The following is a 15,008-nucleotide window of genomic DNA, read 5'->3' as shown; positions in this document are numbered from 1 at the left end:
AAATAGAAGACACAATAAGAAATGGAGGGATAAGATTGAGAGGTGTAAAAAGGAGGTCGGCTAGGATTAGAGGGTAGGTATAAGAAATACCAAAATAATGAAAGAGGTAGGTAGTGTAGAAAATAAGAGATGAGTGACATGTGTCATGTGTAGAAAAAGATAATGAATTAATTAAATAAATAAAGATTTATTTAATTAATAGAAGAAGTAGGACAATTAAATAAATAAAATATTTATTTAATTTAGGAAAGGGATAATTTAAATAAATAAATGTATTTATTTAAATGAGAAATAAGGCTAGAAGAGGATAAATGAATTAATTAAATAAATAAAGATTTATTTAATTAATAGAAGAATTAGGCTTAGATAATTAAATAAATAAAATATTTATTTAATTAGACTGGACAATTTTAGGTGTCTACATTTTGCCCCTCTTTGAGACAATGCGGCTCGTCGCGTTGTTTCAAAGAAGATAAGATGAACTGATACAAAGTTGCCCCAAGATGGGAATTATATGCCCCCTCGAGAGATTGGATGAAAATGTTTGAAAAGATTGCAGACAATCTCTCGATAAGAAAGAAAGGCTAGAATGGACTGACTGGATAGAGTGACAAAGTCACAGGATGAAGAATACTGACTCGGGAAATGAGGGCGAGGGCTAGGGTAGGCTATAAGATAGACCACAGGCAAAAGACATCCTCATTGTCATCCACACCCTTAGAAGATCACAATGCAGAGCGAGAAAAGAGCAGCAGCAGTCAGCAGCGATGGCTTCCATTCATAGATTCGACCGTGTTCGCCGATTCCAGCGACCAGCCGATGCAGGAGAGCCGGTAAGTACCCGAAAACCTCCTCGTACTTTCACGCATTTCGAGTTTTGTCATAAATGCATGTTTAGTAGCAATAAATGCGCTAGGAATAGGGTAGATAAAATATGCAAAAACGCGCAACCGCGTCTGTGTCAGTGCCAGGCGCGTCTGTGTCAGGTCCAGGCGCGTCTGTGCCTGGAACCGCGTTTGTGCTGAATACGGACGCGTTTGTGAAATGTAGAAGCGTCTGTGCTTTGTAGGAGCGTTTATGTCATGTAGGGACGTCTGTGTTCCCTGGTCGCATTTGTGAATGGTATAGGCACGTTTGTGTTCAGAAAACGCGTCTGTGTTGCAGAGGCGCGTTTATGCAGTCTATAAGCGCGTTTAGGAGTTAAAAGCGCGTTTGTGTGTTAAAAGCACGTTTGTGTGTTAAAATGCATAGTTTGAGTCTTCTAGGTCAAATCGGCAGTTCTGTGATGAACATACGCTGTCGATTGGATAAGCTGCTGAGAGGAGACACTCAAGCAGGTCCTCTAGGAAGACTAGGATAGATCAAGGCACTTTGTGATGAACAGGGAGCACCAAGATAGGCAGCACTTTGTGATGAACAGGGAGTGCGAATGTGAGTGACACTTTGTGATAAACAGGGAATGTCACACACATAGTACTTTGTGATGAACAGGGAGCACTACTAGGGTAGATAGCAACACTTTGTGATGAACAGTGAGTGTCACTAGGATAGGTAAGCGTATGCATTTAGGTAGCAAGTAGCATTTTGTGATAAACAGTGAATGCCACGATAACTGACAAGATTGATTGTGTGACTGCAGGAGTATTTGCCGATGTTGGAGTCACGGGAGAGATTCCCATCGACTCAGAGGTTGCGACCAAAGTTGTCGATCCAGGATAGGATTTCCATTGAGGAGATGGGTCTTACACGTGCTATTTGTGCCTGAGTTTCGGGCAAACATGGGGTTGCTGACTGCGTTGGCTGAGAGATGGCACTCTGAGACGTGCACGTTTCACCTGCCGATGGGTGAGATGACAGTGACATTGGAGGATGTGTACAGGATACTGCATATCCCGATCGATGGAGAGTTGATTCCATACGATCGTGACGGTGACAGGGAGGCATTGAGACGGGTGTTTCAGGATCCCGGTTTGGAGATGCGAGCAGGTCACGTGACCTGGGATACCATGACCGCCACAGGTTTAGCATTGCCGGTTGTTATTGGGGGAGCTATCAGTGGGTATTTATGTCCGGACAGAGCCACACGAGGATTGGCAGTTGGCTGGGGAGGGGCATTGGAGACACTGATGATAGAGCACACCAGGTATGCATGGGGGCCATGTGTCCTGGCCCATTTGTACTATGAGTTGCATCAGTTTGTGTACCACGGATCAGTGGGCTTGGGCTGCAGCGTTACTCTCCTTCAGGTGTGGGCATATGAGCACCTTCCCATCACACGGCCGATCCACTTCAGAGGCAGAGGGCAGGGACGGAGCTTCGTGCATTTGTACAACATGATCACATCCCAGCCTCGGATTGGTAGATTGGAGCATTGGAGGCGCGTCATAGATGACATAGACATGGTTATCTGGAGGCCGTACCTGGGGTGCGAGGAGTGGGAGGACGACGCATTGGAGCTACCCTATGTATTCAGGAGTAGGTATCTGATGGGGCGGACGCCCTATATTCTGGAGAGGCAGCTTGTCGACAGGGTATGCAGGCAGTTTGGGCGGATTCAGCGGATGCCACGAGGCTCGGGCATGTATGCCCGCACAGTCAGAGATCAGGTACAGTTCGGGCCACTGCTATCATATGATCAAGCCGTGACACAGCTGGCGGAGATGATGCCGTTACCATGGGACATGTGGCCAGAGGTAGAGGATGTAGGGATGGACGCAGAGTACTCTGCGTATTGGGCAGAGCATCCATTTCCGAGATTGACAGATCCGGGAGAGCTATTGGAGGGAGAGGCTGGGGGGGATGATGATGATGATGGTGGAGGAGATGGAGGCAGGGGCAGACGGAGGCGGAGAGGAGTGGTGGGGGAGAGGCGAGTAGCACCTCGGAGGGAGGGAGGACAGGAGAGAGCAGCTCTGGTGGTGAGGGGTCGGGGTGGATTACCCCTACAGGTACCAGCAGCACAAGGTCCTAGACAGGGACCTAGACAGGTGCAGGGACAGGGACAGATACAGGCACAGGTACCTATTCAAGCACCTAGACAGGTGCAGGCAGAGGCACAGGGACAGGCACCTGTAGAGGAGGAGCCACAGGCAGAGGCTGAGGGCGGAGATCCTGAGGAGGATGAGCTGTTGAGGCTGCGAGAGATCTGCCAGGGCCAGGCAGATGAGATTGAGGATTTGGTGCGGGAGAGGGATCATCTCAGGATCAAGCTCAGGGACACAGAGCGGGAGAGGGACCAGGCCATCCAGAGATATACTGAGGCCGAGACAGCTCTGAGGGCAGGGAGGCGGGCAGCAGAGGATGCAGGGGCAGGCTACGCATATGTGCTGCGAGCCGGAGAGGAGATCGCCTATTGGAGGGATCTGTACTATGTTGTCGTGCCAGCAGATCAGCGGGCGAGGAGCTTCCATAGATCGTCGCGCACAGCGACAGCTACGGGAGGGAGTCGTAGGAGGCAGGCGTCCAGCGGTGGGGTCATGGGCCCTCCACCACCACCAGAGAGACAGGGGGATCCTGGAGCGGGTCTATCTACAGCTCAGACTCCGTCGAGGCCAGGCGGCTCCGAGGGAGGGAGTTCATCATAGCCATAGAGGGCTCCCCATTGTATCAGTATATGTATCATTTTTTTGTATTGTAGACACCTGCGGGTGATTCTTTTGTAACCATATAATTCTTTTGACATCATTGTATCATGACACATTTTGATTATATATGAGATGATTCATTTTTGCGGCAGCTATATGCATGTGTACCTTATGTGATGAGATGTTCTTATGATGCATGTTTTATGATATGGATGCTTATATGATGCGATGCAATATATATTTTTATTCTTTTATGTTGTATATGTGATGCATGATGCAAATGTGAATGTATGTAATGCAAATGAATATGATAATGCAAATGATTATTTACATAATGAAAATGTGAGATGTGCTAACATGTGTTGTATGCAGGATGTGATGCAATTGTGATATCTATATGTATGTATGAAATGCTTATATGTGGTGATGCAGGTGTAACTATATGAAATGCAAATGTTTTTTGGTGTGTCAGTATACTCAGTCATGTGACAGCGGGCTACGCCGACTCGAAAAGGACAATGGAAGTCAATCAAGAAAGGGGGATGGAAGACAGAAGATATGAACGTGAAAGAGCTTCTTGTGCGTTATCATCATTGAGCTTTATTATGGCAGAATAGGTTATGACAATCGAGGCATTTGTTCGGCCCAGAAAGTCATTGTACCTGTTTGCATGGAGATAAGACAGTCACAAACAAGGAATGCCCCAGTTCATACTAGACTCACAGTGTCCTCATATCCTTGGACAAGTCATAGCATTACTAAAAAGACAATCCATAGACAGCAAATACAAATAGGTGACGATACCCCATCCTTGCCTTTCTAGTCAAAGACATCCTGGAGATAGAATCTCTAGTCAAAGACATCCCAGAAAAGCTAAAAGACATGTCACCAAAAAAAAAAAAAATCAAAAGAAAACCAAGACTCGACACCAACATCCACTGTAGTCCTCAAGTTTAGTGTCTCTTGTCACTTGTTTAAGTCTTATTTGATTGTGGTCACAATGTTCACTTTCACAAAAAGGATAGATAGCACTGAACCATATGTTGTCTGAGTCTGTTGAAAGATTTGATTTTGTTGAAGCTCATTGTTGCTGCTGTGTCTCATTTGAAACTGACTGAATCCATAAAACTGATACTTTATTGTGGAGAAGATGGAACTTTATTGTGGACTGGCGATACAGATGTTGCTTTATTGCGGATTGTGCGCGGATAGACTTGAAGGAAGCTGGAAGAAACTGTACTCCTCGAAACATGTGATGTTCTCAGTTCCACACCCATTACTAGACGTAGGATTTGCCTTAGCCACAGATAGGATCTGATTTATTATGGATGGAAAGGGAGTGAAAAGGGAGGGTTATGGATGGCTAACCAATCTTAGGTAGATCAATAACAAGCCATGATGGGAATGGGTAAGTTTATTATGGATGAATAGGTTGTGAGTGTGTGCAAAGTGAAAGGATGAAAGTGAATCCTGAAGGAGGGAGGAGCAAAGTCCCTACGCATGGCGCTGATGACCCAGTTTTCACCATGGTACTTGCCCAAGGCGCCACCGAAGTGGTTTTCACCGTTGGACGAAATTATTTCTCTTTACTTTTTTTGATTTTTCAATTTTTTTTGTTGTCACAAGGCGCCTGTTTGCCAGGTTTTCACCAAGTAACGATTTTTTTTGTTTTATAATTTTTTTTTGTATTTTTGAAATTTTTTTGATTTTTTTTTGTATTTTTGAATTAAGATGCTCTGAAAAGCTATGTGTAGAACCTGCGAAGGTGCATGCTGTTGATAGGATCCTCCAAGGGTTCACCTTCTATAGTTGAGAGCTGATATGCCCCAGATCCATATACTGCTGTGATGATGTAAGGACCAAGCCAGTTTGGTTCGAACTTGCCCTTCTTATCTCTGTCTTGCTGATTCTTGGGGTTCTCTCTGAGAACTAAGTCCCCTACCTCAAATGTGTGAGGCTTGACTTTGTGATTGTAACTGCGACTCATTCGTTGTTGGTAAGCCTTGAGATGATTAAAAGCAATGTGTCATCGTTCCTCCAGCAGTTCTAGTTCTTGTAAGCGAGAGACCCTGTAGTCTTCATCGTTGATTATGTTTCTCAAGGAGACCCGTAAAGAAGGTAGCTCGACCTCAATAGGCAAGATGGCTTCAGCGCCGTAGACAAGTGAGTAGGGTGTAGCTCCTGTAGGCGTGCGGACACTTGTTCGGTAGGCCCAAAGTGCAGGATTGAGTTGGATATGCCAGTTACGGCCAGCGTCGTCGACTGTCTTTTTAAGGATTTTGAGAATTGTTTTATTAGACGCCTCAGCTTGGCCATTACCTTGGGGATAATATGGTGTGGAGAAACGATGGGAGATATGGAAGCGCTCACAGAGTTCACGAACATCCTGATTTTTGAAAGGACGCCCGTTATCAGTAATAATGGAAGTAGGAATCCCGTATCGGCAAATGATGTAGTTCAGGATGAAAGTAGCGATTTGTTTCCCAGTAACTTGTGTGAGAGGCACGGCTTCAATCCACTTTGTGAAATACTCTGTGGCTGTGATAATGAATTTATGTCCATTGGAAGAAGGAGGGTGAATCTTGCCTATGAGATCGAGTCCCCACTGACAAAAGGGCCAAGGAGACGCAAGTGGTTGTAGTTCCTGTGCTGGTGCATGTATAAGGTCTCCATGAATTTGACACTGCTTACACTTCTTGACAAACTGATATGCATCTTTTTCCATAGTAGGCCAGTAGTATCCAGTCCTGATGAGTTTCTTGGCCAAGGTAGGACCACTAGTATGCGGACCACATATCCCTTCATGCACTTCTCGTAACGCAATCTGAGCTTCGTCACTCTCTAAACATCTAAGAAGGGTGCCATCTAGACCTCGTCGGTATAGGATATCAGCTAGGATAACGTATCGGGAGGATTGGCGAATGAAAGTGCGGCGTTGGTTGTTCGATAGATCGGGAGGTAAGATATTGTCACGAAGGTATGTGAATATGGAACCATATAACTGGGATTCAAGACCAACAACACATATCATTTCAGTAGGAGTGATCTCGTATGAAGGAATCAGCAGGTTGTCTACCAGGAACTCATAGCAAGTCTCATTTTGTGGTAGATCAATGAGCGAAGCAATTGTAGCCATGGCATCAGCAGCGCGATTCTGTTCTCTTGGTATCTGCTCAAACTCTATCTTTGCAAAGTGTTGTTTCAGATCATCTACCAGTTGTTTGTAAGGCATTAGCTTTTCATATTTTGTTTGATAATCATCAGTTGCTTGACGGATGACCAGTTGAGAATCCCCAAAAACACGAAGCTCTTGGATCTTCCACTGAACTGCAATTCTGAGCCCAGTTGTTAATGCCTCGTATTCCGCTATATTGTTAGTGCAAGGAAATGATAAGCGGTATGACTTTGGTATAGAATCACCTTGGGGAGTTATAAAGAGTATACCTGCTCCTGCCCCATGCTGTGTGTATAAGCCGTCAAAATATAATTGTCATGGCTTTGCAGGTGATATCGTTAGAATGGACTCATTTGGAAATTCTGACTGTAGAGGAACATCATCTATCATGGGAGCATCTGCCAGTTGATCTGTGATGGCTTGTCCTTTTATAGCTTTTCTGTCCACGTATTCAATGTCGAATTCACTCAAAATCATTACCCACTTGGCCAGCCGCCCAGTAAGTGTAGCTTTGTTGAGCAGATATTTTAGTGGATCAATTCTGGCAATCAACTTAGTCTTGTGAGTGAGCATATAATGTCATAACTTCTGTGAAGCAAAGACCACAGCGAGACATGCATGCTCGATTGGTGTGTAGTTTAGCTCATATCCCACCAATGTGCGACTGATATAGTAGATTGCTTTTTCCTTGCCGTCAGGTATTTGTTGTGCTAGGAGTGCCCTCAGTGCTGTCGGAGTAGCTGATATGTAAAGTAGCAATGGTTGATCTGGAATTGGTGGCATCAAAACTGGCGGGTTCAAAAGATAATCTTTGAGTGCCTGAAAAGCCTGTTGACAGTTCTCATCCCATTTGAACTTGATGTTTTTGTGTAGCAGGTGCTGAAAAGGGTTACACTTATCTGCAAGTTGTGCTATGAATCTTCGTATGGACTGGAGTCTCCCTTGTAAAGATCGAAGTTGACTGATATTCTTGGGTGGTGGCATGTCCAAGATAGCCTTGACCTTAGCTGGATCAGCCTCTATTCCTCTTTTAGACACAATGAATCCTAGGAGCTTCCCGGAGGTTACTCCAAAGACACATTTCTTAGGATTTAATCTTACCTTGTACTTTTCCAACCAATCAAAAGCAACTGAAAGTATGTCCAAGTGTGTATTTCTGTCTATTGATTTAACCAAAAGATCGTCAACATAATCTTCCACGGTTATGTGCATGAGATCATGGAAGATAGTAGTCATGGCTCGTTGATACGTGGCACCTGCATTTTTCAGCCCAAAGGGCATGACATTCCAGCAGAAGGTTCCCCATGGACAAGTGAATGATGTTTTATGTTGATCCTCGGGTGCTATCCTGATTTGATTATATCCAGAAAATCCGTCCATTAAGGATAACATCTCATGGCCTGCTGTGAGATCAACAATTAAATCAATGTTTGGTAATGGGAAATCGTCCTTTGGACAAGCCTTGTTGATATCTCTGAAGTCTGTACATATTCGGATGCTGCGATCTGGTTTGCTAACAGGTACTAAGTTGGAAATCCATTCAGGATAATCAATTGGGCGTATGAATCCGACATCCAGTAATTTCTCCAGCTCTGCCTTGACTAATAATGCCACTTGTGGGTGCATTTTCCTCAATTTCTGTTTTACTGGTTTTGCCCCCGGTTTGACTGTTAAATGATGCATTACTAAATCGGGGTCTAGCCCAGGCATATCCGCGTAAGACCATGCGAAGTTGATTTGTCGTCCCTTAAAGAAGCTTATGAATTTTGCTCTCTCGGCCTCTGTCAATGATTGAGCCAAAAATATGTTGTGTGGAACCTCTGCTGTACCAATGTTTGTCTTTATAGTGTCCTCTACCAACATGGATGATTTTTCCTCGTATGATGCTGGGAGAATGTCGAGTCTTCCATCTTTGGGCGCCTAAGAGAGGTTTTCACCCTCAGATACATCCTTTCTTTTTACTTTTTTAGAGTCAGATAGCGCCACAGTGTGGTTTTCGCCATAAGACCCTTGTTTTGTTTTTATTTTCACATTTTTGCGACTAGAAGGCCCGACACCCTCACCAAAGTATGCCATGTTATTAAGCTCTATGGCGTATCCTGCTTTGTGGTCTCCAGGAGGAAGATCATCGCGAATGCCAAGATAATCGACAATAGCTTCGTCATTTTGAAATGTATCAAACTGTGCTGGTCCCTCATGATCCCAGTCAATGAGTTGGGGGTGGACAAGGGGAAGGTCTTTAGTGTTTTCAGAGTTCGCAAGGCTAATAGTGAAGATGTGGTTATATTCAGGTATGTCAAGGTAGTCGTCGAGGTCATCAATGGCACTCTCCTCATCAGTTTTGATCGTGAGTGAGTCCAAATTATCATCACTAGTAGTACCCTCAGGGACAGGTGTCCTCATCCTATGTGATCTTGGCCTAGGGCCTTGAAACGACGACTGTGCGGGATCCTTATGGGTTGGTTCTTGGCCAACTCTGAATTTTTTGTAAAATTCCTCCTCCTCTGTAGGTTCATCTAGCTCTCTGAATATCTCTTTGAGCTCATAGTCACTGGAGGATGTGTTTGAACCCCATTCCCACTCATTGGAATCTGTGGAATAATCATCCTCTTGTGGAACTTCAGCGACTTTGACTCGCCATACCTGTTTTGTTCCTTTATTGTGTAGTCTGGGATTTAGAAAACCAAGCCCTTTTGAGCGTTCCCTTCTTATAGTTAGCTCAGGTTGTAAGGGCTCCATGACACCTTCTTTGCGTAGTCCGAGAGGGCTTTTTCCATCATACCCGAATCTTTGCAGAATTTTGAAGCCTTTGCCATAGTTCTCACAGGGTATTATAATCTGGTCATGTGTTTCCTCTTCAACATCCTTATAGAGCATTTTATATAAATTTTCTTCTTCTAATTCGCCCCATTTTTGAAAGATGGTAGGATCCCATTTGAGCATCATGATGGAGATTTGCTTGTTAGGATGTGGCCTCCCATATTCCTTGGGAGAGGTCATGACTCGTCGTAAAAACATTGTTTGATTCAAAGTGTATTCTCCCATGCCTTTGTCTTGAAACCTAGCTCTAAGTTCACCTTGTTTGGATGTCGAGGGCTTTAATGACTCAGGATCAATATATGCTGAAGACGGAGTAGCCTCACGATTGCTGGGGATGATAGTCTCAGTATGTGATCTCAAGTTATTACAATATATGAATGGATTTGGATCACCATTGACCGTTACCTCAACTCCATTATGAGGAAACTTAATGCACTGATGGTATGTTGATGGGACTGCCCTCATTTCATGAATCCACGGTCATCCTAGCAATATTTTATATGTGAGATCTAGATCTAGGACTTGACAAACCACATCCTTTGTGACTGGTCCTATTCATAGTGGTAAGGTGACCGTGCCCTTGGACGAGCGCTCTTCATCATCATAAGCCTTGATAGTGATTTGGTTTGTAGAATTCACAGCCTTGTCAGAATATCCCAATTGTCTGATGGTGCTCAATGTACAAATATTAAGACCTGCTCCTCCATCTATCAGGACTCGTTTTATTCGGTGTTTATGTATGAAGGCTTCAATATGTAGAGGTGCATTATGAGGCTGACTTATGGAGGCGTCATCGGCTTCTGTGAATGTGAGGGAGTGTGGAACGGATAAGTATCCCACCATGGCTTGAAACTGGTCCGCGTTCAGATCAGTAGGGACAGCAGTATCTCTCAAGGTTTTATCAAGGATAGCTTTATGTGCAGGAGATATACGTAAGAGCTCAAGAATAGATATGAGCGCAGGTGTCTTCCCTAGTTGTTCTACAAGGTCGTACTCAGGCTTGGTTGATGAAAGATTGGTATTCTTAGTAGAGGCACCTGGCAATGTGATCTTACCTCGACGGGTTGTAACATGACATTCAGAGGTAGATTCGGACGAAGATCCCACACCTTTTAGGACAATTTTGGGTCTTTGAGAAGAATTCTCAGGATTTTTATTTTTGATAGTAATGGTAGAAATATGATTGTCCATTGAGATGTGATTGATAGTAGAATCATAATTGTAAGGTGCTCTAGTGTAATTGGCTTGATCATCTGTGACTTTGCCTTTTCCTTTGTCATGTTTTGGGAATGGTTCTTTAAACACCTCATGTTCTTGGTTAGATGAATGTCCCTCAATCTCAATATCTCCTCTGTCAATGAGATCTTGTACAATGTTTTTCAATCGATGGCAATTACTTGTCTTATGACCCTTGCTCTTATGAAATTCGCAAAACTCATCATCATTCCACCAATTCGGTTTGACCTTTGGTTCATATGGAGGAAAGTCTGGGACTGTGATCACTTTGTTTGCTACAAGCTTTTTGAATACTGATTCAAGTGGTTCTCCCAATGGAGTGTACTTCCTTCGTGGTTTAGAAGTTGTTTGATTGTTCACTTGATTGTTGGTAGAATTTGATCAAGAAAAGACGAACTTTGGTCTCACTGTGTTGACATCAACAACACCATCATTAATCGTGTTCTTGTTCTTGTTCCAAAATTTTGGTTTGTCCTTTCCTTTGAAGTCCTCTTTGTTTTCTTTGAATAGTTTGATAACTCCTTGTTCAATTAAGACTTTTTCTGTTGCTAGGCCCTTTTCAATGACATCCTTGAATGTAGACAAACAAGCTTTTCTGAGATCATAGCCAATAGCTTTATTAACGTTTTGTGTGAACATCTCCACCATTTGTTTCTGCGGGATTTCACACGAGCATCTGCTAGCTAGGTTTCTCCATCTCTGTAAAAATGTTGCGAAAGATTCTCCTTCTTTTTGTTTCGTATTGCACAAGGTAGTAACTGAGACATCTGTTTCAATGTTGTAAGAGAAATGTTGAATGAATGCTTCTGCCAAATCGCCCCATGACTTAATACCGGGAGGTAATTGAGAAAACCATTCCATAGCCTGATCTCCTAAGCTCTGTGGGAACAACCTCATTAAGTATGTTTCTTCTGCCGCTATCTCAATGCAAGCTGTGAAGAATTGTCTTATGTGTGCCTTGGGGTCTCCTCTCCCTCTATATTTGTCGAATTTTGGTGTCACAAAATGTGGAGGAAATGGCGGCATTGGAATGCTCTTATCGAAGGGATAAGGGCATATATCTCTCATGGTGTATGTAGGTTTTGATGTACCCATGTCCTCCACTTTCTTTTGTAGATCTCTAATTTGTTGCTCCAAATTATTCTTGGGAGGAGATTGATTTCTTGTTGCATGCCCCATGTTTGAAACACCCATTTGAGGAGGGACTTGTTGCATATATGGATGATACTGATCATAGACATGTCCATATGGAGGTCTATATTGTTGTGACATATATGGAGCACTTGGCATAACTTCTTGTTGAGGGACCCCATATCTGTTTTGTGTGTATAAACCATATTCAAGAGGTCTTTCATTTTCCATTGTGTTGCCCCCAATTTTGACATGGGGTCTCCTTGTGTCAAAATTTTGAGGATGTCCTTGAGTATCCACTTGTCTTGATGGATCTATACCTTGAGCATGTGTTTGAGCATAGGGCCTCCATGAGGGTCTTTGAGTGTAAGTATCATATGCTTGAGCTTGTGTATGTGGGATTGCTAGTTTTTGAAGCAAAACTGATGGTGACTCCGGCATCATATTATTTGGTCCTCTATTTCCTCCACTATTTGGTCTCCTTTGATCCATGTTAGGTTGAGCTTGTTGTGAAGGTCGACTTTCCATAAGTTGAGATAAGTCAAAATCATGTGGTATTTTAGCTCCACTTTGTGCCATCATGTTTAAAAAGTATTGACGATCTCTCCTCATTATCTCTTCAACCAATCTATTGAATTGAGGATCCATTATGGATTCTTGTATGTCTGCTGATAGTATTGAAGAATTGTCCACGGTGTCATTGTGTGTAGCATTGTTTATAGTGTTTGTGTTTTCCACATTTGGATTGTGTCTATAAACATTCATGTCTGGTAATGTAGTGTGCTCAGGATTGTAGAATAGATCATTGTCATACTCATAAGAACTCATGTTTACGGATCCTTGAGCTTCTTTAGCTATTCTCCTAGATTTTTGAAGGCGGGTTTCAACCATGAACTAGGTGTTTAGCAATATGTGAGAGACTAGACGAAAATGACAAGAGTATGGAAGACCAAGAGTTGTATGGAGTGTAAATGAATCTTGAGGTGTACTTGCAATGTCCAAAGTGTAAGACCAAGTATGTAAGTAGTAGAGTAGGTGTGACTTCCAAAGAGAGGATAGTTTCTCTTGATGAGGTAAGCTGACCTTGACTCTAAGTAAGACCAAATGAAACCCAAAGGTAAGAAACCTTGATGAGGGATCACTTAGCAAAGTGTAGTGGTATGTAGTGTGTTGAAAAAGTATGATGAGGACAAGCAAGTGACCTTTTTGACTCAAGTTTAGACAATTGTGAATGTAAAATGAGGTATGAAGCAATGATGGACTGTGTAAGACCTTAGAACAGGCTGAATGCTAGATGAAACCTGAAGAGACAACCTAAGAAGCTCAAATATGCCGAAACTGATTTTCTTTGTTTGCTTGACTGTTAAAGTTTTCAAATCCTGACACAGACGCCTCTGTATACTTCACAGACGCGTTTTCCAGACACAGACGCTACTCTGTTTGACGCAGACGCTGTTAAAAACACAGACGCTATTTTGTACTTCATAGACGCGCTTATCCGACACAGACGCGGTTTGAACAGACACAGACGCGTTTCTGTAACCTTAGTGCAATTTTTCCTATCTGTGAAGTTGTTTTGTTGTGACCAAATCTGATTTTTCGACTGTTTTTCGTGACAAGAGGACACAGTGTTGATGACTCAATGTTTGCAGACTGTTTAGACTCCAAAAGTGTGTTGTTTGATGTAAAAAGTTTTTTTGCATACACTTGAAGACACAAAAGACACAATGTTTTGTTGTTTTGTCTTGAATGTTTGAGTGTTTAGCATAAGACAAGCACAAATCTTAGGGCTGGCCAAGACAATAGTTGTTGATCCCACATAGGGTTTTACCCCCGAGGCTACGCTATTCAGAGCGGATACTTAGATACTTGACCTCACTGGCTCCACCCTCGACACTCACTTCTCGGGTCAGCCAAGCATCAGTCCCCATGAAAACTCCCCATGGCGAACTTTGTATCTCTACTAAGAACCGTATGTGTGTGGGCCGCTACCAGAGGTCCGACCTCCTGCCTCAACAACTAGAAGGATTTGGGCATCTAAAACAAAGAGGTGCTAGTAAGGGCATCCGCTCGTGTGGCCATACATGCGGCACTTTTAGCTCTGTAAATACAGAAGGCTCCCAGCCGGTAGGGGTTACGCCCTACAAATGATCAAATAAATTTGATCAAACGGGTTTATGGGGAGACATAGTGTCGGTATGAACTAATCAGCACACGTTATCTATAGTTTTCACCATGAATACATTTGATTATAGTGGTTTGGATGAGGTGGGTTTTCCTCGCTACCACTTGGGTCGTTCTCTTCTCACTAGTAGTCCTAATGACCACACGGGAAGACAGGCCCTCTAAAGATTAAACAAAAAGAGCCTATTGCTCAAGACACAAAAGACAATGATTCAATTTTAGTGCACCAATGGAAGTGTTTGCTAATCTATGAAAACAAGGCACACAACAAAACTACAAAACCCTAGCCAAGGCCCTGCAACAAAATTGTTAGTAGTTTGGGTTGTTTCACATGATAACCCCTTCCTGCAAGCACACAAGTTAGGTAAATTTTTAGAAAACCCAAAAGACTTTGTGAAAAGGGGCCTTCAACAAAAACGTTTTTGCCTCCAAAGCAAGCTACACAAACCAGGTTAGCTAGATCTGCAAGGGTTAGCTGAAAATAAACCAGATCTGAAACCCTAAGTACAAAATCCGAAAACCCGAATCAAAGAAAAATTGAAAAATTGCAAAACAGAATGCACAGACGCCCCTATACCAGACACAGACGCGTCTGCGCGACACGGATGCTATTCTGTGATTCACAGACGTGATCAGAGGTCACAAACGCCTCTCCCGAACGTAGACGCGATAAGATCAGTCACAGACGCGGTTAAAATTCTCAGACGCGATTCCAGAAACCTACAAAAAAATAAAAATTGACAGAAACACAGACGCGATTCCCGATATCGCAGACGCTTCTGAAACACAAAAACGCGATCTGAACTCTCGCAGACGCGGAAAAACCTAAAATGTTGTCGAAAACTGTCCGATCTGCAACTTCAAAAATGCAAAATCTG

Source organism: Cryptomeria japonica, chromosome 1 (assembly GCF_030272615.1).
Source record: "Cryptomeria japonica chromosome 1, Sugi_1.0, whole genome shotgun sequence".
Classification (NCBI taxonomy): Eukaryota; Viridiplantae; Streptophyta; class Pinopsida; order Cupressales; family Cupressaceae; genus Cryptomeria; species Cryptomeria japonica.
Note: the sequence above shows the minus strand (reverse complement) of the source record.